Genomic DNA, 24,371 nt, shown 5'->3' with positions numbered 1-24,371 from the left:
AAAGTCAGACGCTTAACTGAGTCACTCAAGTGGCCCATAAAAATGTAAACATTTTAAACATTTAAAAAAAATTTTTTTTAATGTTTATTCTTGAGAGAGAGAGAGAGAGAGGAGAGGAGAGATGTGAGTGGGGGAGGAGCAAAGAGAGAGGGAGACACAGAATCCAAAGCAGGTTCCAGGCTCTGAGCTGTCAGCACAGAGCCCAACATGGGGCTCGAACTCAAACTGTGAGATCATGACATAAGCCAAAGTCAGCCACTTAACCGACTAAGCCACCCAGGTGCTCCAAAACTTAAACATTAAAAAAAAAATTTTTTTTAACTTATTTTTGAGAGACAGAGAGAGATAGAGCATGAGTGGGGGAAGAGCAGAGAGAGAAGGAGACACAGAATCTGAAGCAGGCTCCGGGCTCCGAGCTGTCAGCACAGAGCCCGACACAGGGCTCAAGCTCACGGACCATGAGATCTTGACCTGAGCCAAAGTCGGCCGCTTAACCGACTGAGCCACCCAGCCGCCCCAGAACTTCAACCTTTGAAATGGAAAATCTCGTAACAGAATTCCTTCAGAAAAATAAAAACGGAGAAGGAAACTCCAAGCAAAGCTGGTCTCCAAGTGGCCTGTCAGCCAAGCGCGAGGAGGCCAGTGACGGTTTTCCTTGGATTCTGGCGGAGTTCACGGGCACCACCGATACAGCTCAGCTGGTGTTTACTGGAGGAGTCTGAGACGGTGACGAGAAGCCTCTCGGCACGGCCCGCGTGGCACCACCACAGGAGAGTGTTTTCGGAGAAGCTGAGTGAAGATGAAGTCCCTACAACACAGCGGATCCGTGTCCCGGCTGATGGCAGTAAAATTACGTGTAGAGCAAAAAACAGCTTCGTGGGGCAAATTTACACGCCTGGGAAAATGTAATGTTTAAAGCTTACGGTTATTTCTTTTTACTTTCATCAGCAGGTACTTCGAGAGGTTTTTAAAATGCCTCGTGTGTGACTGAGCCAGTAACGTCAACAGGAACCTCATGTACTTGTGGAGACTTAACCGCCATTAGACCCTGACCTGTCCCGACACACGGCAAGCAGCTCATCACGGGTTAATGGGGTTTTTTTTTTTTGCAACTTCTTGAGCTCAGGGCCAAGACTGAAATTTCCCTGAATGAGAAAAACAACTCTCAACCACTACTAATGAACACCGAATGGCTCTGGAAACCGGCCTCTGGCTGCAATCTTCATGTTTCTTAATCAATTCAACCTAAAACGATAAGGCTAACCAGCACGGATCTGCAAAGTCTCCACTGTGGTTAAAAAAAGGTCATTTTAGCACTAGCTTTCAGGAGTGAAAAGAAGGGAGGTCCCTGTTCTCACACAAGTTTACGGCGGGTACGTTTTCTGCGCTCAAACTACAGTTAAACAGCATTTTTCAGACCTTAACGCAAACATGAAGGAAGCTCTCCTATTGCAAAATCCATACAGCTATACACTTGAGGAAGTTTTTCCTAACTGTGAACTGGAAGCGCTTAATCTACGATGCAACAGAATCTAACAGAATTCCGCAGCTGCTCTCCGAGAGAGGACGAGTGAGGACGCTATGTACCTGTGGACTAGTATCGGAGTGTGGCAGGCGCTATCTGTGTAAAAGGACATTTCCGAAGATGAAATACGTAAACCTCATTACAGATCAGCATTAATAGATTAGATGAAGACGTGCGGTAGAGTCTGAGAGGGGAACCGTGGCTCTGAACACCATTTCGGTGAAAATGTTATCCCCTCCGGAAAGAGAATCCCGTCCCTCTCATCAGCAGATCGGTATTACAGAAAACGGAACTCCAGTATTTTTCTATTTTTAATTCCATCAGCAAGATCTGTGAAAACCTGCTCTCTTATTGTACAAACACTTTATAATATCCTCTTCTTTGCCTCTGGGTCTACAAAACCTACGATATTTCCTCTCTGGGCCTCGCTACCCCTGGTCTAAAGAACCCTATACTTACAGCGCTGTTCCTCTTTGGAAATCCTTCTCAGCCACCTGGCACTGATTCTAGGCCTCCTGGAGACTAATGAGTAACTTCTTAAGAGAAGAGTTCACCCGGCATCAGACAGCATCTGATGAGCAGAGGGAGTGAAAAAAGAAACGGGAGGAATACAGCTAACGGTAAGAAGCGTTCTACAAGCTGCCACGGCTAAGAGTCTTTGTCAGCAAAGAAAAACAAAATTAAAAAAGAGAGCGAGAAAGAGAGGCAGACAGTCTTTAAAATGTTACCGTGAGAAATGGCTCTAAAATTTTAGCTCCTGGGGCGCCTGGGTGGCGCAGTCGGTTAAGCGTCCGACTTCAGCCAGGTCACGATCTCGCGGTCCGGGAGTTCGAGCCCCGCGTCGGGCTCTGGGCTGATGGCTCAGAGCCTGGAGCCTGTTTCCGATTCTGTGCCTCCCTCTCTCTCTGCCCCTCGCCCGTTCATGCTCTGTCTCTCTCTGTCCCAAAAATAAATAAACGTTGAAAAAAAAAATAAAAGTTTAAAATTTTAGCTCCTACCACTAAATAATGAATGATACCTACCATCTAAAAAGTACTAGATACAAAGCAGAAGTCAAAACTCCTTGCTCCTGGCATGTTTAAATCTGCTCAAAGAGAAAAAACAATCCTAAAATAATTTAATGAGATATTCTAAGAGTTCACAAAGGAGTGGCCACAGAGGAACTGGAACAACACAGAAAAGTTTGACAAAAAAGGTAGAAAGAGAGTGGAGCCCTAGAAAAAGGGGGATCAAATACACAGACTAATAGTAAAACCATATGATGGGGGATGGACAGAATGGGTAAAGGAGGTTAAAAGGTACAGATTTCAAGTTATAAAATAAGTAAGTCACGAGACGTAAGGTACAGCATGGTGGCTACAGTTAATAATCCTGTATTATAGATTTGAAAGTTGCTACATGAGATCTTAAAAGTTCCCATTACAAGAAAAACATGTAACTGGGTGGTGACAGAAGTCAACTAAACTAACTGTGCTGATCATTTCACTATGTACACAAATACCAAGTCATCACGTTGTACGCCTAAAACTCACGTTATATGTTAATTATATCTCCATTTTTAACAGGCTAATACGTGTAGTATTATAGAAACACTTCCAGAAATCATTCTTGAAACTCTGGTATCACGATAGAAAAGGAGATGATTGTTACAATTTACAGACAAGGGTCCAATAAACATAAAAAAGATGGTCAGCCTCTAAAATAAGCAGCTGGATTCAAGCTGGAGGGCTCCGTGGGTCCTAAAACTAGTGCCCTCTTCCTGTCACCCCAGCTCTGACCCAGCTGCTGAAAAAGGCAAGACGACAGCTCACGTGCGTCACAAATGATCTTTTTTATTGTGAATCGGCCTGATGGTCGGACCACAGCTTGTTAAACTACGTGGCCCTGACCTCCTCAAATCTGAACCCTCGACATGGGCTGAATTCTTCCCGCAGTCAGAAGCGGAAAAGACTTTACCCACAAGGTCAGAAGGTAGCCCCAGGCAGAGAAAGAGAAGGGCTGGGCCCCAGAACACACTCCCTCCCCTTAAGAAAAAAATGCCTGAGGAGAAAAGGTGCCAAGAGGTGAAAGAATACTTTGGAGAGAATCCTCTCTATGAGGATTTTTACAGAATAATACGGGGGGAAAAGCTGGAGAAATCAGAACCCTAAATATCAGGCCCAGGAGTTGCAGCTTCACCGTGTAAGCACAGAGGGAGGCCGGAGGTTGGAGGAGGGTCATTCAGGAGGGGCTGAAGGAAAGACAGCCCTGGGGATCAGGGGCAGAGACCCTGCTACAACAGAGTAACTACACTGTCTCCTGAGATGACGAAGCCTGAAACGTAGCCGATTAAATGGTTATGCCCACCTTCTCCTCAAGATACAATGGAGCAAGGGGTGTCTGGGTGGCTCCGTCAGTGGAGCGTCCGACTTCGGCTCAGGTCACGATCTCACACTCTGTGAGTCGGAGCCCCGCGTCGGGCTCTGTGCTGACAGCGCGGAGCCCGGAGCCTGCTGCAGATTCTGTGTCTCCCTCTCTCTCTCCTCTTCCCCCGCTCATGCCCTGTCTCTCTCTGTCTCTCAAAAATAAATAAACGTTAAAAAAAAGTTCTTTAAAAAAAAATACAATGGAGCAAATGAAAACGGATTAAAAATAGGTCATGTCCCCCCAAAGACCCTACACTGGGCCATTTTCTGAAGCGCCAACTGAGCAAAAAGTCAAATATGCCAAGTCAACCTCTGGTCCTTAATAAAAACTTTCAGCGAAGAGTTCCAAAATGACAGTAATTAGGACTCACAGGGAGTCAGACGGCTGACTGAAAACCAGAGATGTCCTGTGGCTGGTGTAAAATAAGAACAAAATAATCTCAATTTCTCTCTCTCCCTCTCTCTCTCCCTCTCCCTCTCTCTCCCTCTCCCTCCCTCTCTCTCTCTCTCTCTCTCTCTCTCTCACACACACACACACACACACACACACACACACACACACACACACTCCCTCTCTCGCAGGTAATGTGGGAGCAGCAGCTGGGCATCTACGAGCAGTCTTTCTCTGGGTGCTCCTTCAGCTTGCTAGGCCTGGCTGCTCCTTGGGGCCCAGATTAACCCCCCCTAGGAAACTAGGAAGCCCGCGGGTACTGCGCATTCCAAGACACACCAGAGCAAACTACAAAGGCTGCTATTTAACCTCCTAAAAACACCCCAGTGCCATAGAACCACACTGTACCTGGTCTAGCCCTGGTTGTTCTGGGCTCCAGGGTCTCCCAACAGAACACTGCTCTCCTTGATGCAACTCATGGAAGAAAACGCCTGATGATCTCAATGGTCTTACCTTTCAAACCAAGTTTAAAAATTAAAAGAAAGGTTTTCTTCTCTGTGGCTCCTTGCCCATTACAGGTTATCCTGGTAACAGTTGTCTTCAAATTGACTGCATTAGCAGATTAGCAGGAGTAAAGTGGGACGTGGAAGCAAAACAGAAGCTCTTCTGTAAAGAAAAAAGAGCATATGATCACAGCGTGTTCTGTCTGGGTCTGATGACAGCTGTCAGTAAAGATACTGTTTCAGGGTCCTGATTCACATAGAACTACACCTCAGAAAACTGAAAAGTTCTAGTTAACTGCAATTTTTCTGTGGGAAAACAGGGAAAAAAGGCACTGTCGTCCCCCTGCCTCAGCTTTTAACCTACACTAAACAATAACCCAGAAATAGAGACACCGTAATGTCACCATCTGTGAACAAATAACAAAGAACATACGTATTATCGTCATCTTATGAAAACATCAATAATATTCTTATCCAACACAGAGCTAAGTAATGGCACCATACTTTAAAACACTGAAAGCAAATTCGGGGGTGGCTGGGTGACTCAGATGGTCAAGTGTCTGACTTGGTTTCAGCTTAGGTCACGATCTCAGTTTCGTGACTTCCAGCCCTGCGATGGACCCTGTGCAGAGCCTGCTTGGGATTCTCTCATCCTCTCTCTCTCTCTCTCTCCCCCCCCCCTCCCTCTCTCTACTCCTTCCCTGCTCGCGCTGTCTCTCTCTCAAAATAAATAAACTTAAAAATATAGTAATAAAATTAAATAAAAATAGTAATAAAATAAAAATTTTAAAGCAGATTTTCAAAGTATCTCCCTCTAAATGCCCTCAAGTAGCCCCATGTAATACGTTAAAACATAATGTTTACCAGGAAATGTAAGCAGAATACTGAAGTCACTGAAGTACTGGCTATACAGCCAAATTCTAATGTCAATGAATCAAATACTACACATGAAAGGACTATAAACTGTCTTCCAAGGCACTTCATTTATAACTTAACACTGCAGGAAAAAAAGACTCAAACTATGGACAATATGCTAATGAGAAATCTCGTAAGAATGCAGTCTACAAGGCATTTCACAAAAAATGCTGTTCATGTGATAACCTTTCTTCCATAAAACACACTACACTCGGGTCAATGTTTTCCGTCAAGTAATAAATAGAAACAATGCCAACTGCTTGATAAAATGAATGAAACAAAACAGTAAGAAACCCAGGTTAAAATGAAAAGAACATAAAAATCTGATGTGCTCCACAGGATTTGTGTGTGCACGCGTTCGTGCACACACACACACACGCACACACACACACGCACGCACGCACACACTCTCTTTAGCGTTTAATTTGAGTGGCCGCAGGACCCTCAAAACTAATCCGCAATCATCTTTTCCAGGAGCCAAGACCACCCACCTCTCCTGCTTGTGGGCGGATCACAGGCTCCCAGCAGAGCTGGACAACCTGCCGGCCTCACCCTGCCCCACACGCCCATCCAGGAAGCCAAAAGAAAAAACCCGCTGTCAAATGTACTCCCGAGCATTATGAACCTGAGTGCTTATTAAAGAGGAACAAGTATGCTGAGACTTAATCCACTTTTCTGGAATACGGTCTTTGCATAATTGCTCCTACTCTTTTCACTTAGGCTAATTAGGAAAGGGAGTGGGGTCTATACTACTGATGGCAAGAAATACAGTTGGTCATTCTAAGGTGGGAGAACATGAGAAACAGGACCAGACGATGGAAGACAGAACAGGCCAGTGTCCGAGTGGAGCAGCGGAACTCTGAGTAAAGAGCATATACTGAATACACGTTGAAATGCCTCTAGATCGACAGTAAAAAGACCACCTCGGTTGTTTTGCCTTGTTTTTCAAAGGCACAATCTACAAGGACCAGGAGAAGGCAACAGAATTGGAGGGGTGCTGGAAGGGAGCAGGAGTGCTGCCTGAAGAAATTATTCCCTGAATACTCAGATCCCTAAACACCCTCACCCTCTGTCCCACCCCTGCCAGCCCCAGGAGGCAGGCCTCTGAACTGGGAGACCCTGGTTCAGCTGGGCACAGCTGGGGACAGCTTGCCACCCTGACAACAGAAAGGCTGTGGGAACTGCAGAACAAATGCGGAGACACAGGCACGCCCCACTGCCCACCCCAGCCCCAGCCGGATTCTCTTACTGGGCGCCAACAGTCTTCGGAGCTAACGGAACTTGAGAAAGAAAAGAACCTGAAAGCACCAAGACACTGGGCACTTCCCAACCAAGGAGCGCAACTAGTCGCTGTGCTGGAAAGTTCGTAGCCAACGCACCCCTCTTGTGATGGGAGCCTCCCATCTACTACTGTTAAAACCAAATGTTTTTTTAAAAACCCTTTTTATCGCAAATTTGCAGGACAGTTGCAAGAGCAGTACGAGAAACTCGCAGCGAGCCTCCACTAGTCTCACAAGTGACCACTGGGTCACTTTTGCTTGAACGCTCCACTCCCTCTCCGCGAACATCCCAAATGTTTGAGACCTTTCTGCAAAGGTTTCGTGGACCTTTCCGCAAACACGCCACTGTGTATTTCGTAAGAACAAGGATAGTACGTAACACAAGCACAGTACATATGTCACAGTCAAGAACACAGCACCTGTTGACTATGGAGTAAATAGTTCACTTTCTAATCCTGCCAATGGTTTTATGATGTCGTTCGTGGCAATCTTCCCTCCCCTCCACTCAGGATCCTTTGTCACATTTCCTTCCACTCCTGTCTGAAACAGCCCGCCAGCATTTCTTAGTCTTTCGTTTTTTGATCTTTTTGAAGACTACAGGGTATGCATTTCTGGCAGGAATGAATGAAGTTTTGTTTTTCCCAGAGTATCACATAAGGCAGATGTCAACCTGTCCCTTTACTGGTGACCACTCTGATCACCCAGTTAAGACGATATGTGCCATATTTCTCCACTGTAAAATAACCGTTTTCTCCCAAGTAATCAATTGGTAAGTAATCTGTGGGAAGATATTTTGAGATTATGTCCTTAAAACCCTCACTCAGTAGTTTTAATACCCACTGGCAATTTTTGTCTGAATCAACTGTTACTCTGATGGTTATAAAGCGGTGTTTTCTTGAAAGTCTACTATTCCTTCATCAGATGACATTCTAACTTCAGGAAGGCGGGCCTCCTTCTCCCCACTCATCTTTATTCTGTTAACAGTGTGGACTCATAGGTTCTCATTTTACTTATTAATGCCATTATCCACTCTGATACTCAAGTTGTCCCAGATTCAGCCAGTGAGAATCCCTTCAAGCAGACTCCCATGTGCCTTCCATGCTTTTTGAGCACTTCCTTATTTCCTGGCATAACAACATGTTCGAGATTCATCCTGAACGTTCTCTGTCCCAGCTCTAAAATCATCCATCTTCCAAGGAGCCCTGGTTCTTTTAGTGGAGAATGTAATGCAGAAATGAAGATTTGAGAGCCAAGGACAAAGCTGGGAAAGACGGTGGTTCCATATAATTCAACTGTGTGTGCTATGTGTATCCCTGACTTTTAAATATGAAGGAAAACCAAAGATCGCCAGAATCTCAGGAAATCCTCTAGCATGAAAAGTCAAGGGCAAAACAAACAGAAAAATACAAGCTGGAGTAAAGACTATACAAGGAAGAGAGAATATATAAAAAAAAAAAAATTGTATCCTCAGATGGATAATACATCCATTGGGGGGAAAAAAAACAAAAAACACAGGATACTATTTAAAAGGGCACAGAGAATAATTAACAGAAGGAAAATGATTTCTGACCCGGGAGTCTATACTCAGCCAAACTATCAACCAAGAGTACACAGAAACACGAGTCAAAAGATCTACCTCCTACACGATTTATTCACAGAAAGCTACCGTGCAGAGACTGTGCTCCACTGACACAAGAGGGACAGCCATAAAGAAGACAACACAGAATACAAGAACAAGAGAGTCAATGCAGGAGAGAGGCGGAGAGAACCCCTGGGATCCTGGCAGACCACTGTGCTCCCTGCAGGGAGGGCAAGCAGGGCAGGCTGGAGCGGGGAAAGATTTCCTCGAAAAGATAAGGCTGATGGAATGCTGGCTGAACACGTAACTGACTAAAAGTCTGAGGCTAAAACAGTGCATTAATAGCTTCTTAGAAAAGTGATGGTGGGGCACCTGGGTGGCTCAGTCGGTTGAGCGTACAACTCTTGATTTTGGCTCAGGTCATGATTGCAGGGTCATGGGAGGCGGGAGCCTACTTAAGATATTCTCTCTCTCTCTCTCTCTCTCTCTCCTTCTACCCCTTCTCCGCAGTTTGTGCACTCATACTCTCTCTCAAAAAATAAAAAATTAAAAAGTGATGGGTGCCTGGCTGGTTCAGTTGGTACAGCATGTGACTCTTGACCTTGGGGTTGTGAGTTTAAGTCCCACGCTGGGTGGAGAGATTACATATAAACAAACAAACAGGGGTGCCTGGGTGGCTCAGTCAGTTAAGCATCCGACTTCGGCTCAGGTATTGATCTCACAGCTGGTGGATTTGAGCCCCGCATCATCAGGCTCTGTGCTGACAGCTTGGAGCCTGGAGCCTGCTTTGGATTCTTTATCTCCCTCTTTCTCTGCCTCTTCCCCACTCACTCTGTCTCTCTGTCTCTTAAAAATAAATAAACATTAAAAAAAAAACACAAACAAACATAAAATTTTAGAGGGGGAAGTGATACTATTTCTGGGAAAACCAAAAAATTTTTAGGAAAGGAAAAATATTTGTAATTTACCACTTAACATTAAAGAGCACACAGGGTCATAATGATAAAAGTAATTACTGATTTAACCAAAATTGTAATAAAATTATCAAGGAAAGATGGAGAAGACAGACTGTGGGGAGGGGAGAGGAGAAAGCTAATCCTTATTCCGTATCTTTTCACAGCAGGAAATCAATAGATATGCTTAAAACCAAAAACAAATTAGCATACAAGTAAGCAAATATGAACTCTTCGAATATGTTCTTCAGACATATGGAGGTAAATACATTTTTTAATTGGCCAGAAGAATTCAAAGAACTACAAGCTGCCTTCAGGAAAAGGGAAAAGAGGGTGGGGAGGCTAAAGAAAGCTGTTTTCTTATCCAACCTCCCAGAACTAGCTCACTCTTAACTGTGGATGTGTAAAACACTGACAAAAAAAATTTTTTAATAAATTTTTAAGAAGAATGCTTAACTGGGAAAAGCTTTTAAATGTTGAGACCAGAGAGCTTTAACAACAGCAACTCACTAGCTATGAAACTAAGTCCTCTAACCTGAGTACCCATTTCTTCATCTATGAAATAACGAGTTGTACTAATAAACTCTAAGTGTTCTTCCTGCTTCAGTAATTTATGAATCTGCTATAAAAACAAAGTAATCTAGGCTTTAAATATGGTGCCAGTGGCAGGGCATCTGACTTCGGCTCAGGTCATGATCTCACGGTTCATGGGTTTGAGCCCCCCTGTCGGGCTCTGTGCTGACGGCTCAGAGCCTGGAGCCTGCTTCAGATTCTGGGTCTGCCTCTCCCTCTCTCTCTCTCTCTCTGTGTGTCCCTCCCCTGCTCATGCACTGTCTCTCTCTCTCTCTCTCTCTCAAAAACAAATAAACATTAAAAAAAAAGATTAAAGATACACACACGAAGGATGTCCACGAGGACAATCCACGAGGATGATGACAGGTACTTCCTTCTCAAAAAGGGGCAACTCTCCCCAGGTGTTTAACTTCTAGGAAACCCCAAGGTTTACATCGTAACGAAAGGGCGAAGATGAGAAGGGCCTGGCCAAAGCGCTCTTGAGAGTGCGGAAGCGCGGAACAGCAGCCCGGTGTTGCGGGGCTGAAGGAGGAAAAGCAGGGGTTTGCTAGTGACCGCTACGACGTGCACCCTAGCGGCTGACGTCCTCGTCTACTGAGGCCACTGCAGAATACCACACTGGGCGGCTGATGACAACAGAAATTTAGTTCTTACAGTTCTAGAGGCTGGGAAAGCCCAACATCTCGGTGTCTGGTGAGGACCCGCTTCAAGGTTCACAGGCAGTGGTCTTGTTTGCTGTGTGCTCGCTCAGCAGGAGGGGGCCGGCAAACCTCCGGGGTGGGTTTTTAAACCCCCTTCATAAAGGCTCCACCCGCATGGTCTAACCACCTCCCAACAGCATCACACCGAGGATGCGAGGATGCGTAAGGATTAGATTTCAACACACGGACCTTGAGGGGGGACACCGACATTCAGTCTATAGAAATGAGTATCGTTAGATTCTTCTTTCAGAGGAAATGGATCCAGAGGGCCCCCTTCAAAACAGGAAACCAAGATTTAAGAAAGAGATAATACACTTTTATATTTATTTTTGCCAACCATTCTTTGAAGGAGCCGCATTTTCTTCAACAGCCAAATAGCTCTATCACTGAGCATCTCCTCTTTTCAGTACTACTAACTCTGACCAAGGCCAAGAAGGGGAACTCAAGAACAATATACCTATAAAATTACCAGTCAGAAATGAGGACTGGTTTAGCCTAAGACAGTGAAAAAAAACCAGACTCTCAACTCAACAGTGTCTAAATACGTACTTGCTTAGTCATAGAATTTGAGAACAGCAACAATGAACATCTACCCTTACAAATCCTTTGTGCTAGCATTATGCAAGCATTTTCCACTCTCTTAGGTATTAATTCCTATTTTACAGTTGAGGATAATAAGAAAGGACTTACTCCAAATAACCCTTATGTGAACTAGGTTTTGTTTTTTTAAGCTCACCTTAGGAAAAAAAGCCAATGAAAATCTCTCTATGCTGTCACGTGAATTTTTAATATAGATTCCAAGATATTCCCCACTGATGCAAATTCACAAGAGGAAGTCACAGCTAATGCAGAACATACGAGAAAGCATGTTCTCCTTATATCCTACGTCACGCACAAACAAAACACCTTCTCAAGTACAGAGAGGCGACCCAGCCAGATCACATAAAAGCAAGTCACTTGATGACTTCTTAGCAACATCAGGAAGCTCCAAGGTAGGCCAGCTCGATCAGAGTAAAATTTTAACATGGGTCTTCCCCTCACTTCTGTAAGTATTCATTCTCACACGTGTTTTTCAAAACACCCAAGTCCAAAGAGAGGGAGTATGAGATGGGAAGATAATCCATCTTTGAGGCCTTGCCCATCATCTCATCCTCAATGCCTAGCACAGTGTGAATAATAATTTTAAAAATCCACAAAAACTTGAATGCAAAAATCATCAAAAATGAACGAACAACTCATAATTGGGAGAAATCACCTAACTAAATAATTTGGATGACTTCAGAGGCATCTTTCTTTCTTTTTCTTAATATATAATTATTTAACCCATGACTCCAGTCTTGTGGTGGTCTTAGTGCAACAATTAAGTGTGGGGTTTTTGTTTTGTTTGTTGGTTGGTTTTTTTGAGAAGGGTGGGGCAGAGAGAGACCAGGAGAGAGAGAATTCCAAGCAGGCTCCACGCTGTCAGCACAGAGTCAGCGCAGAGCCTGATGCAGGGCTCAAACTCACAAACCGTGAAATCCTGACCTGAGCCTAAATCAAGGGTTGGACGCTTAACCGACTGAGCCATGCAGGCACTCCCAAAGGTATCTTTCAACGAAATTTAAAGATATATTTGCATGTAAATATTTATACTTAGTATTTCAATATTTATACTTAAATATACACATATACATGTAACTCAGCTAATTTCAGAAACGCCAATCATTTTAATACAAGCCGTGGCAAGAATACCAAGGCTTCTAAATCATCAATCATGGGGAACCTGGGTGGCTCATTCGGTTAAGCGTCCGACCCTTGATTTTGGCTCAGGTTAAGATCTCATGGTTTGTAAGATCAAGCTCCATGTCAGGCTCTGCACAGTGAGGAGCCTGCTTGGGATTCTCTCTCTCCCTCTCTCTCTCTGTCCCTCCCCCACTCGCGCACACACACGCTCTCGCTCTCTCTCCAAATAAATAAACTTAAAAACAATCATTAATGAGAAATCACCATACCAAGAACGCAAAAAAAAAAAAAAAGTCTTTATTAAAGTATAAAACATCCACAGTAAATCCATACTATCACTTTTTAAAAACACAATCACATATGTAAAGTACTTTAGGTAAAAACTTTGGCACCTGATTAGATTACATCATCGTCTGGCTATGCACCTTATGGGATACTCAAATCACTGCAGTCATGCATGAAGCCAACCCAATCTAAGTTGCTACTAAAATGGAGCCAAGTCATAAATTAGTAAATTAGCATCCAAAGGAAAGCCCCAGCTCTGCCTAGAAGATGAGGGCAATGGTATGCAGGGCGACACGATCTCAATCGCCAGCAAGTGGCTCAGCCACGATAAACCATCAAGTTTAATTTGATGTAAAAGCTGAGATTTCCATAATCCAGGATACAACGGCAAGAAACACATCAAAACTTTTTGCAGGACATCTTGGCAACCAAGTGATTAGTAAGTTAAATAAAAGTACAGAGATTGGAAAATGTGCTAAGCACCATGAAAGTGGAAGAATTCGTCCCCTGAGAACTCAACCCAAGAATGGGATTGTCTCTCTCCCTCTCTCTGCCCCACCCAGGTGCGCACACTCATGTGTGTGTCTCTCTCTCTAACTAAATAAACATTTTAAAAAGTTCAACTAGATTATCTCTGTGACTGTAAATAATTTAGCGCAGCGTATAAACGATCTTCGTTAGGCAACGCAACTAAAACCACACCTCCCTCCAAATCATGGCAAGGTACTTCGGCCCAAGGATGCGCAGAGGCCATACTGTATGCCCCACGCCACCAAACAATGGGGAAGACTTAAAAGAGAACACAGATTTGGTTCAGTCAACCTCTGGGCAAGAATTCATCTCTCTAAACTTACCTTATCTGTAAAATGAGAAGATCAGACTAAACTATCACTTATGATGCTTCAAATCCTAGCCTTCTAGAAAATGAAATATAAAATCTAAGTGAAACCAGGAGATTCAAAGAGATGAAGAAAAAGGAACCAATGAGTAACCACAGTCAAACTCTTAAGAAATTCAGTAAATTTCAGCAAGATCTTAAAGTATAGAGTCCCGGTAACAGAATTTATAGAGTTGTACAGTATCACTGTATTCTGCTAGGAAACTGATTTGGTCTGTGTCCAGTATTTTCGTTTTGCTTTAAGTCCACATATGGACACACCACCTCCAAGGAAGGCCAAACTGCAGAAAGGTCAGGGGAACAGAGGGCTCACAAAGGTGTGTACGGTCCCTTTCTCCCATAAAAAGTGGACCAAGAAACTCTTCCTCCTACGTCAGGTTATAATCCCCAGTGCCACCTTCAGCGTTCTCCAACAGTACCATAGGCCTGCTTTGTCAAGGACCCACACCCAATACAACTCGATGCCCTTTTGATAGGAGTTGTGGTTATTTGTAGGTGTCGTAAGGTAAACTGGAGTATGAATTCATCCACGAAGCTTATAAGATACCCACACCCACCTTTCCTGTGGTATACAACCCAGTACATATATAAAACAGGACAGGGTCCTCCGAAAAGAATCCCGACGGGTATCTGGAGAACAGGATTTAGATTCACAACTTGCGTGAAACGAGTTAATAGGCAGAAGCTCAAGGCAGAATGAAAACCTTAACACAGCTCTTCAAAGGCACATTTACAAATAGCTTCTGTGGCCTGAACCAGACCTCATATTTTTCTCCATCCTTAAGGGGGGAAAAACCCCTCTCAAAGAGTTTGGTTTATAGCACGGTAGGAAAAAACAAAACCAAATTCTTCTTCCTCACAGAGTAAAATGTTTTACCTGACAGACTTTCCTCTGTATCGCAGTTGCTTTCACTAGGCCACCACTGATGACCGTTTAGTTTTCATTTTTCCTATTATGAAACAACGCCGGGGTTCCCAGGAGTGGAGCTGTCGGATCAAACGTGTGTTTCTAACCAGACGCACCCGGGCAAACGGCTCCCCCGGAGGCCGTGCCATCCGAAGGGCCACCAGCAATGCAGGCGCGCCGTGTCCCCACACCCTGGCCCTGACGCGCACCGTTCGTACGTCTGCGAGCCATTTACACTCCGCTCTTCAGCCAACTGTCTGTCTGCATCCCTTGTCCGTGATTCCACCGGGGCCGGCCTTCTCCGTGACTTGTAGTGGTGACTTACAAGGCAGAGAACGAGCCCTCTGTCCGACCGCATTCCAATCTCTTCAACTCATTCCGATCTGGTGTCTCTATCTGTGCCACTCAACTGAAACTGCTCTTTCCGGTCCCCAGTGACCTCCAGGTGGGGCTAAGTCCAAATGCAACTCCTTCTGTCCTCATCTTGAACTCGCCCTCGGCAGCTTTCAATACAGCTGACCAGCAGCCCCTCCTCATTAGAACATTCTCCTCACTCGCCTTCTTTGGTATTAGGCTCCCGGTTTCCTCCCTGGCTCCTTCAGTCTCCCTAGCCGGGGCTCCCGTCCTCCCCTCCCTTCCCCTCCCACACGACCGACCGCGGTGCAGGCCGCAGGGTCCGGCGGTGCCCGCTACCTACTTCGCTCTCCCAAGCTGACCTGACCGTATTAGCTGGGGTGTCCGCTCACACTTGTTCTATTCGAGGTGTCGCCCCAGCGACCGCAACAAGGCCCGGGACACTTTCAAAAAAAAGTCTTGTTGACTAAATGAAGCCATTTCAGTGGGTTTTAAAAAGGCCTCTACAGGGGCACCTGGGTGGCTCAGTCGGTTAAGCGCCCAACTTCAGCTCAGGTCACGATCTCGCGATCCGTGAGTTCGAGCCCCGCGTCGGGCTCTGGGCTGATGGCTCACAGCCTGGAGCCTGCTTCCGATTCTGTGTCTCCCTCTCTCTCTGCCCCCTCCCCCGTTCATGCTCTGTCTCGGTCTCAAAAATAAATAAACGTTAAAAAAAAATTTTTAAAAATAAAATTAAAAAAAATAAAAATAAAAAGGCCTCTACAGACACAGTTGAGATACAACTTTATACAACCGAAGACCATCTCTGCACTTCAAATGCAGGCACCCAACTGCGGGCCGACATTCCCCGTCGGATGGCTCGAGCACCCCAAAGTCAGTGTCTCCAAAACTGCCTGTCCACCATACACCAACACTGACCGGCCATCAATCCTTTCCGTCCCCGTGTCGTCCCCGTGTCAGGAAAGGCACGCCCCAGGTGTAAAAGTCAGAGCCCGGAAACCACGCTGGCTCTTCTCTTCCCTACCAATCCTATTCATCCACTTCCGTCTTCTGAGTACCTCCCCGCCTCCATTTTCTGCCACCACCAGCCCCCTCCCCCAGGAGAAGAGAAACAGCTTCCTGATCCATCTCCCTGGGTCTCCTCTGGACCGTCTAAGCCACTGTGGATTTGGGTTCCTCGTCAGCGTCCCCTGCCACTCCGTGCGAGGCATGGTAACAATAATTCTGATCCATGTGGTCCACTACAGGAGCCACGTAAGGCTTCGGAGCACTTGAAATCTAGACGGTTTGACGGAGGTGTGCTGTAAGCATAAAATGCACACTTGATTTCAAAGGCGTGGTACAAAAGACAGAAATGAAAATATCTCATTGGTAATTTTTATGCTGACTGCACATTGAAAAAAGTTAAGATCCCATATTGCATTATATCCTATTCATTGAGACATTGTCCTGAGCATTTCACTGAGAGCACCAGCACCATGGCCACCTTTTTCTAACCATGTATGACCACAGCATGGCAAGAGCTGGGCCTGGCACGGATCTGGCAGCAAGATGCTTGCCGAATGAATTATGGCCAGCAGTCAGTATCATTTATGTGCGCTCACTTAAAAACAAAACATTAAACGTGTAATTCTCACTTGGGAGTTGGATGACACTTGTACGACACACTTGGTATTAAGAAAATTTTCTATGTTTAAAACTTTATTCTTTTAAATGTTTATTTATTTTGAGAAAGAGGGAGAGAACACAAGTAGGGGAGGGGCAGAGAGAGGGAGAGAGAGAATCCCAAGCAGGCTCCATGCTGTCAACGCAGGGCCTGATGCAACGTAGGGCTCGATCGTACGAACCGTGAGCTCATGACCTGAGCTGAAATCAAGAGTTGGACGCTTAACCGACTGAGCCACCCAGGTGCCCCTATGTTTAAACTTTAGGTACACACGCATCTTAAGAAATAATTACTTACTTCTTTAATGTGCATTCTAATCATGTCGTCATTAATTTTTCTAATTTCTCATGGCCAAAATTTCTGTTAGAAGGGAAAGACAGACTGGGGAAGACTGGAAATTCAAGCTGGCCTAAAAATAACTTGAAGATTAGGAGTCATCAACTAGTAAAACATTGGTCATCACAACTCGAAAAATCAGCCACAAGAGAAGGAAGGTTGGCGGACCGCACAAGGCAAAGCAAGCAAGTTAAGGATAAACACGCAAAGTCTAGTTAACGAGAGCCGGACTCGTTTTGTTATTCCCCCTGCAACATTATCAAGCCACGGAGAGGGTGTGGGATACACTCACGTTGACAAGCTTTACAGTCTATGTTGTCATTCTGCAGAAAACACACTCTCAGATGGCCTCACAAACCCAGAAAGTGATAGGGTAGAAAGGACAATCCAAATGATCATTACATTTGAAGTACAGAACAACTGTGACCTGAACGAATTTCAACGTGATTTAGGTTGGAAGCCCTTTAAAAATTTAAATTTGGGTCCTCATTCAGCCTCCACAGACAGATCACGACCAAACAAGCACCCCCAGTGAGAGGATGACAAAGTTTACCCCTCAAACAGAGACACAGCTACCGGCGAACAGGACACAGAACACTGTGGGGACCCCACAAAACAACCCAGGCCTTCCACAAATAGAGGGCAAGAGGGGGAAAAAGTGATGAATGGGTAATATACCATTTTTTTAAAACTGGTAGACTTTATGTGGATCCTGATTTGCCAAAATTAGAACACTGTACCAAAAAATTATACTATGAGACAGGTGGAAATTTCACTCTGGGTATTAGATAACATTAAGCAACTACCGTGTGGGGTTGCTTTCTAGATCTGAGAATTTTGTGGTTATGTTATGTATGATTAAACAGCCAAAGGGGGAAAAAAAAGTGTTTTCCTTTGAAAGATAGTACATGTATACTGGCATATTTACACAAGAAACAATATAATTACTTGGGGATTTTCTTCCAAGTAATATGGAAAGAAGTAACCATAAAGGGAAAAGTAATAACGTGAATTACATTCCAAATGACTTCTCCTCAAACGACACAATGCAAAGTCACCGAGCAGGTGAAGACATTCACCACACTTACATCTCCTGAAAAACTCATACCCAACATAAAAGAAATCCCACCAAGTGTCATGCTTGAAAGTATGTCCAAATATTGTGAGACTCCTCCTTTCAAAAAAAAAAAAACGGAGCCCAACTCCCCTCCCCTTGAAGGCAAGCTGGGACACTTTGACTCTCTTCTAACAAAGAGAACTCGGCAAAATTCAATGCCATGTGACTTCTGAGGTCATAAAAATGATAGCTTCCACTTGGTGCTCTTTCCCTCAAATCACTCTCGGGGGGCTGGTGGGGTGGGGGGAGTCAGTCACCATGTCCTGAGGACAGGACCCACAGATCCCTGACACCAGCCCACATGAAAAGGAACCGTGGCCTGCCACCGACAGCCAGGACTAACCTGCCGGGCATGTGAATGAGCCACCTTGGGATGGAACTCCCCACCGCAGTCAAGCCTTCAGACTGGGGGCCAAGACACTGCCCAAGTTCATGTTCTACAGAAACTGAGACAATAAAGGTTTTTTTGTGGGGGGGGGGGGGGGTCTAGGTGGCTCAGTCAGTTGAGCGTCCGACTTCGGCTCAGGTCATGATTTTGAGTTTTGTGAGTTCAAGCCCCACGTCAGGCTCTGTGCTGTCAGCCTGAGTCTGGAGACTGCTTCAGGTTCTCTGTCTCCCTCTCTCTCTGCCCCTGCCCCACTCCCCCCCCCCAAAAAATGAATAAACATTAAGAATTTAAAGGTTTCTTTGTTGCTAGGAGCCACTAAAAGTTTAAGGATAATTTGTTATGCAACAACAGAGAGCTAACACAATAAGAAAAACTAATAATGCAGTGGGAAAAAAAAAGAACAAAAACTTCAAAATATACTCTTTATAACAAAGGATATCCCAGGGGGCACCTGGGTGGCTCAGTCAGTTGAGCATCTGACTCTTGAGTGCGGTTCAGGTCACGATCCCATGGTCGGTCGTGGGACTGGGCCCCGCCTCGGGCTCCGTGCTGTATGCTGGACAGCAGTGGAGCCTGCTTGGGACTCTCTCCCTCCCCCGCTCTGCCCCTCTCCCACTAGTGCACACACGTGCTTGCACTCTAAGTAATAAATGCACTTTTAAAAAAGGGCAGAAAAAAAGGAGAGCCAAATGACCAATAGAAGTATGGAAAGGTGCTTGACTTCACTGCTGCAAATTCAAACTCTCCGAAGACATCACTACACAGCTAGGAGTGTAGCTGCAAAGCACAGCACGGACAACGCGAGCTGAGCTGGTGTAACTGCACTTTCACTCGCTACGAGTACTTCAGGAGGTGCAGCCACAGTCGTCCAAAACCAAATATATGCACGCCTCTAAGACCTGGCAATTTTACTCCCAGATACGTTCCCCAAAGAAATACATGTATCTGTTCACAAAAAAAAAAAAAAAAAAAAAAGACACCGTGAATGTTCAGGGCAGCAGTATTTGTCACAGCCCCAAACAGACATCCATCTAGATGTCCATCAACAGAGTAATTTCAGAGCAACGAGAACAAATGACAACTGCATGTAACGACAGATAATCTCACACAACGCCAAGAGAAAGGACTCAGACACAAACTAACATACCGTAAAGTTCTACTCATTTAAGGAACAAAACGGGGCAGACTAATCAGTTTGGGCAGACGGGAGGACACCGGTGCCTGCGGCAGGGAGGGTACCGACTGGACGGGAACAAAGGGGCATCCGGGGTGCCAACTACCCAGGTGCGTTTCAGCTTGTGGAAACTTCTTCTGATATGAGCCCTTTTCTGTCTCTTCAGTCTACTGAACTATAATTCAATAGAGTTTTAAAACAGTAACGATACAGGAGAGAGGTGAGGAAGGGAGTGAGGCAGGAACGGCCTCCAGTACGGCTGCTGGCGCTCAGCAAAGGAGGGTTCGTGATACTATTCTATGTTTCGCATGTTAGAACTTTCCCCTCGTAAAAAAGACTTTTAAGTTTCTTAATACAAAAGTAGCTGGAACTGCTGGTAAAAGTATAAACTTGCATATTTTTTCTGGTCAGAGACAACAAAAGGTGTTGAATTCTTCACATTCTTTGACCCAATTATTCTACTTCTGTGACTTTATCCTAAGGTGTTTATCCTGAGCAAAAGGTTTGTATGTAACAATGTCCACAGGAGTTTAAAACAGGAAAGAGAAATGTCTACATGCGGAGAACACGGGACACCTAGGGACTACCACGGGACAAATAATCCAAGTCGCTCACAAACACACGGCACCCAACTATGCCATGGTAAACACCAACGATCGAATCTGCACCAAGGTTCTTTTACCCGTCCAATGAAATACAGTTGTTACAAATGATCTCACGGGGTGCCTGGGGGGCTCGGTCGGTTAAGCGTCCGACTTCGCCTCAGGTCGTGATCTCGCGGTTCGTGGGTTCGAGCCCCACATCGGGCTCTGTGCTGACAGCTCAGAGCGTGGAGCCTGCTTCGGATTCTGTGTCTCCTTCTCTGTCTCTCTGCCCTTTCCCTGCTCATGCTATGTCTCTCTCTCCCCCGCCTCTCAAAAATAAATAAACATTAAAAAAATTAAAAAACAAACAAGTGTGTGTACCACTCTGGGATGCGGATAACGAGAGAGGCTGTGCTAGTGTGCAAAGGTGGGGGGAAGAGCGGATACAGGGGAAATCCCTGACCTTCTCCTCAATTCTGCTGCGACCTTAAAATGCCCTAAAAATAGTCTTTAACACGATGTAAACAAAACTCTTTGAAAAAACAGAGCAATAAATCTTTGTGACCTTAGATTAGGCAAAGCCTTCTTAAATATGACACCAAAAAATAAGAAACAAAAGAAAAAAAACAGATACACTGGGCTTCATCAAAGTAAAAATGTGTGTGTTTCAATGACACCATCAAGAACGTGCAAAGATGATCTATGGAATGAAAGTATCCGCAAGTCATATACTTAAGAGGGACTTCATAACTCAATAATAAAAAGCTAAGCACCCAGTTAAAAAATTGGCAAATAATCTCAATAGTCATACCTCCAAAGAAGATAGACAAATGGTGAACGGGCACACTAAAAAAGTACTCGACGTCATCAGCCATCAGGGAAATGCAAATCAGAACAACACAACACCACCAAATACCCACACTGACACGCTACTATCAGAAAGACACAATCACAAGAGGTGACACAGATGTGGGAAAACTGAAGCTCTCACACACTGCTGGGAGTGTAACATGAGGCAGGCACACCGGAGAATACGCTGGCAGTTTTTGCAAAAGTTTTCTCTTAAATACGGAACTACCTCGTAACCCAGCCAGTCCACTCCCGGGTACGTATCCAAGAGGAATGAGAGCGTGTGTCCACAGAAAAATGTACACACAAATGTTCACACGGCATTATTCACCAGAGTCAAAAAGCAGAAACACTCAAATACTCATCATCCGATTAACGAACAAATAAAATGTGGTGTTTCCACACGACAGCGTATTCAGCAACACCGACAACAAAAGGACTGACATACATGCGAATCTTGGACACGTAGCGAAGGGAAGGAGGCCAGTCACAAAAGAGCACACGCTGTACGATTCCACCCATAGGAAGTGTCCAGAATAGACCAACCCATAGAGACAGAAATGAGACTAGTAGTCGCAGGGGCCAAGGGGATGGGCCAAGGGGATGGGGGTTTCTTTCTCAAGTCATGAAACTATTCCGGAATGACAGCAGTGACAGCATGTACGCACCGTGACTATGCTAAAAAAAACCCACATCAGCAGTATGCTGAAGCGTGTGAACCGTCGGGTCTGCGCACTGTGTCCCAACAAAGCTGTTAGAAGAAGAATGATAAAATCTGTATTTGCAAAGAGAGGTGGAAGAAAAAGTTGTTCGCGAAAAACTTCAGAGTCTATACTTCACCAAACGTGTTCGCACACGCTCACTTGAACCTCACGACACTCCTCGGTGGCAAGTTACGTCACTTCCTGCACGTGGAGATTCTGGGAGGCAGAGGCAGTAAGGAAGGGACTCGGGTCCCAAACTTAGGGAGCGGCTAGGCCAGCGGGGCTTGGAAACGCCCCCCTCTTTCTACCACTTGTCGCCTCCCAGAGTGCTACAAACACAGCCAACACTACACGCGAAGCTTCTGCAACAGCCGCACCGTTCGCAGAGGGGCTATCGTGACCCACGTGGTCCTTAAACATTTTTGTGCCTGGCACTTTGCGGGCACTCCAAAGTGTCGGTGAACAAATCACATTTTTCCCTCACAACTCCTTTTACAATTGAGGGCACTAACATTAAGAAATTACGTAACCCACGGCACCTGGGTGACTCAGTCGGTTAAGCATCTGACTCCTGATTTCGGCTCAGGTCACGATCTCATCATGGTTCCTCAGACAGAGCCCTGTGTCAGGTTCGGCGCTGACAGCTCACGGCCTGCTTGGGACTCTGCCTTCCCCCTGCCCTGCCCCTCCCCCGCTTGGGTACACATGTGCCCTTTCTCTAGAAATAAAAACTAAACATTTAAGAGAAATTAAGTAACCCAACAATTATTAAATAGTAAACTTACCTGACATAAATATGTTTTGGGGAGCTTATTATAAGCATATTTCTCAATTACAGAGGTGGGAGGACCATAAATTGAGCCCAGAAAGGAACAATGATATAAAGCACAGGAATCAAAAAGGAACAGGAAGTCCTTTCAGAATACGGGAGCAAACTGAAAACACCAGGGGATAATTTTTGAGTTTATACAATGCCTGGTGAGGAGCCAAGGAAATCGAAACCTAATGGTCAAAAGAGCTGAACAGAGTACTCATTTATAAAAAAAATCAAAACATGGGGCGCCTGAGTGGCTCAGGCGGTTAATCGTCTGACTCTCGATTTTGGCTCAGGTCATGATCTCACGGCTCGTGAGTTTGAGTCCCAAGTTGGGCTCTGCGCGGACAGCACGGAGCCTGCTTGGGATATTCTCATTCTCCTTCTCCCTCTCCCCACCCCCCGCCCCCCCCCACCCCGCCTCGCTCCCTGCCCCTCCCCCACCAGGGGGTACAAGCACACATGCACTCCTTCCCTCTTTCTCAAAATAAATATTTTTTAGAAACCTCAAAACATAAACCAACATGTGAGAAACATTTAGCATGGCTAATTTCTTAAATTAAAAAATCCAGGAGATACTCTTTTTTTTAAATTTTTTTTTCAACGTTTATTTATTTTTGGGACAGAGAGAGACAGAGCATGAACGGGGGAGGGGCAGAGAGAGAGGGAGACATAGAATCGGAAACAGACTCCAGGCTCTGAGCCATCAGCCCAGAGCCTGACACGGGGCTCGAACTCACGGACCGCGAGATCGTGACCTGGTTGAAGTCGGACGCCTAACCGACTGCGCCACCCAGGCGCCCCTGGGAGATACTCTTTTATATCCCATGAATCAGCAAACAAAAAATAATTAGAACTAATTAAAATTGATGGGAGAATGTGGAAAACGGGGATATTCATTTACCACTGATACACTGTAAATGGGCACCAATTTTTTAAAGAAGATGCTATATAAGACTAATAAAAATGACACTACTTTTTGATTAGGTGATCTCATGAAAATTAAAAAGAATTTTATCAAAAAGGGAGAAAATTATTGGTACAAAGGATAAGAGTAACTACGGTTATACTCACTACCATTCAGGTATGTCCTCATAAATATGTCATTCCTACTGTACAAGAGAGAAAATCAAAGCTCAGAGCTCAAAGAACTAGTGTTTGGCAGTATTAGGATTCAAGTTCAGTAGCATTTAAACCCTACCTTACTAAGGTCATAACGGAGTCTGGGACAGAAAGACTATGAATGAGAATTCTCTGGAAACAGCTAGATCCAAAAGAAAATCAGGGATACAGAGATCTGAGCAGATTAGCACATACATGATAAGTTTAGCCATGAAAGTAGGTATTACACAAGGCACAGCGTGGAAAATAAGGAAGGCTGAAGAACAACATGTGAAATGAGTCTGGAAGAAAATTAAAAAGGAGGTCAAGCAAGCAAAGAAGAAGACCAAGAAAATGTCGTGTCAGAGGACTTGTAAATTCTACAAAGAAAACTCTTCCCCGGTTTTTGCTGCCACTAAGATTTAAATAACAGTGGTTTATTTATTTATTCATTTTAATGTTTATATAGAGAGATGAGAGATGGGGGAGGGGGGGCGCAGAGAGGGAGGGAGACACAGAATCGGAAGCAGGCTCCAGGCTCTGAGCTGTTGGCACAGAGCCTGATAGCCTGATATGGGGCTTGAACTCACAAACCGTGAGATCACGACCTGAGCCAAAGTCGGACGCTTAACCGACTGAACCACCCA

The 24,371-nt window shown here is 44.9% G+C and overlaps 1 protein-coding gene across 31 annotated transcripts in view; it reads right to left on the bottom strand.

Moving 5' to 3' along the window:
* Nucleotides 1-24,371, bottom strand: part of PPP6R3 (protein phosphatase 6 regulatory subunit 3) — a 135,949-nt gene that overhangs the window by 87,198 nt on the left and 24,380 nt on the right. For 28 of the 31 annotated variants that reach the window (XM_019812796.3, XM_003993712.6, XM_023240162.2 and 25 more), the window contains exon 2: nucleotides 4,835-4,987. The gene's annotated coding sequence lies outside the window, so the exon portion shown is untranslated. Of the gene's footprint in view, nucleotides 1-1,984; nucleotides 2,097-2,253; nucleotides 2,270-4,729; nucleotides 4,749-4,834; nucleotides 4,988-24,371 lie in introns of those variants that run through there. The other 3 variants (XM_045039655.1, XM_019812793.2, XM_045039657.1) reach the window with 3 other exon arrangements.

Source organism: Felis catus, chromosome D1, assembly GCF_018350175.1.
Source record: "Felis catus isolate Fca126 chromosome D1, F.catus_Fca126_mat1.0, whole genome shotgun sequence".
NCBI classification, from domain to species: Eukaryota; Metazoa; Chordata; class Mammalia; order Carnivora; family Felidae; genus Felis; species Felis catus.
This window is presented reverse-complemented; position numbering and strand designations above follow the sequence as displayed.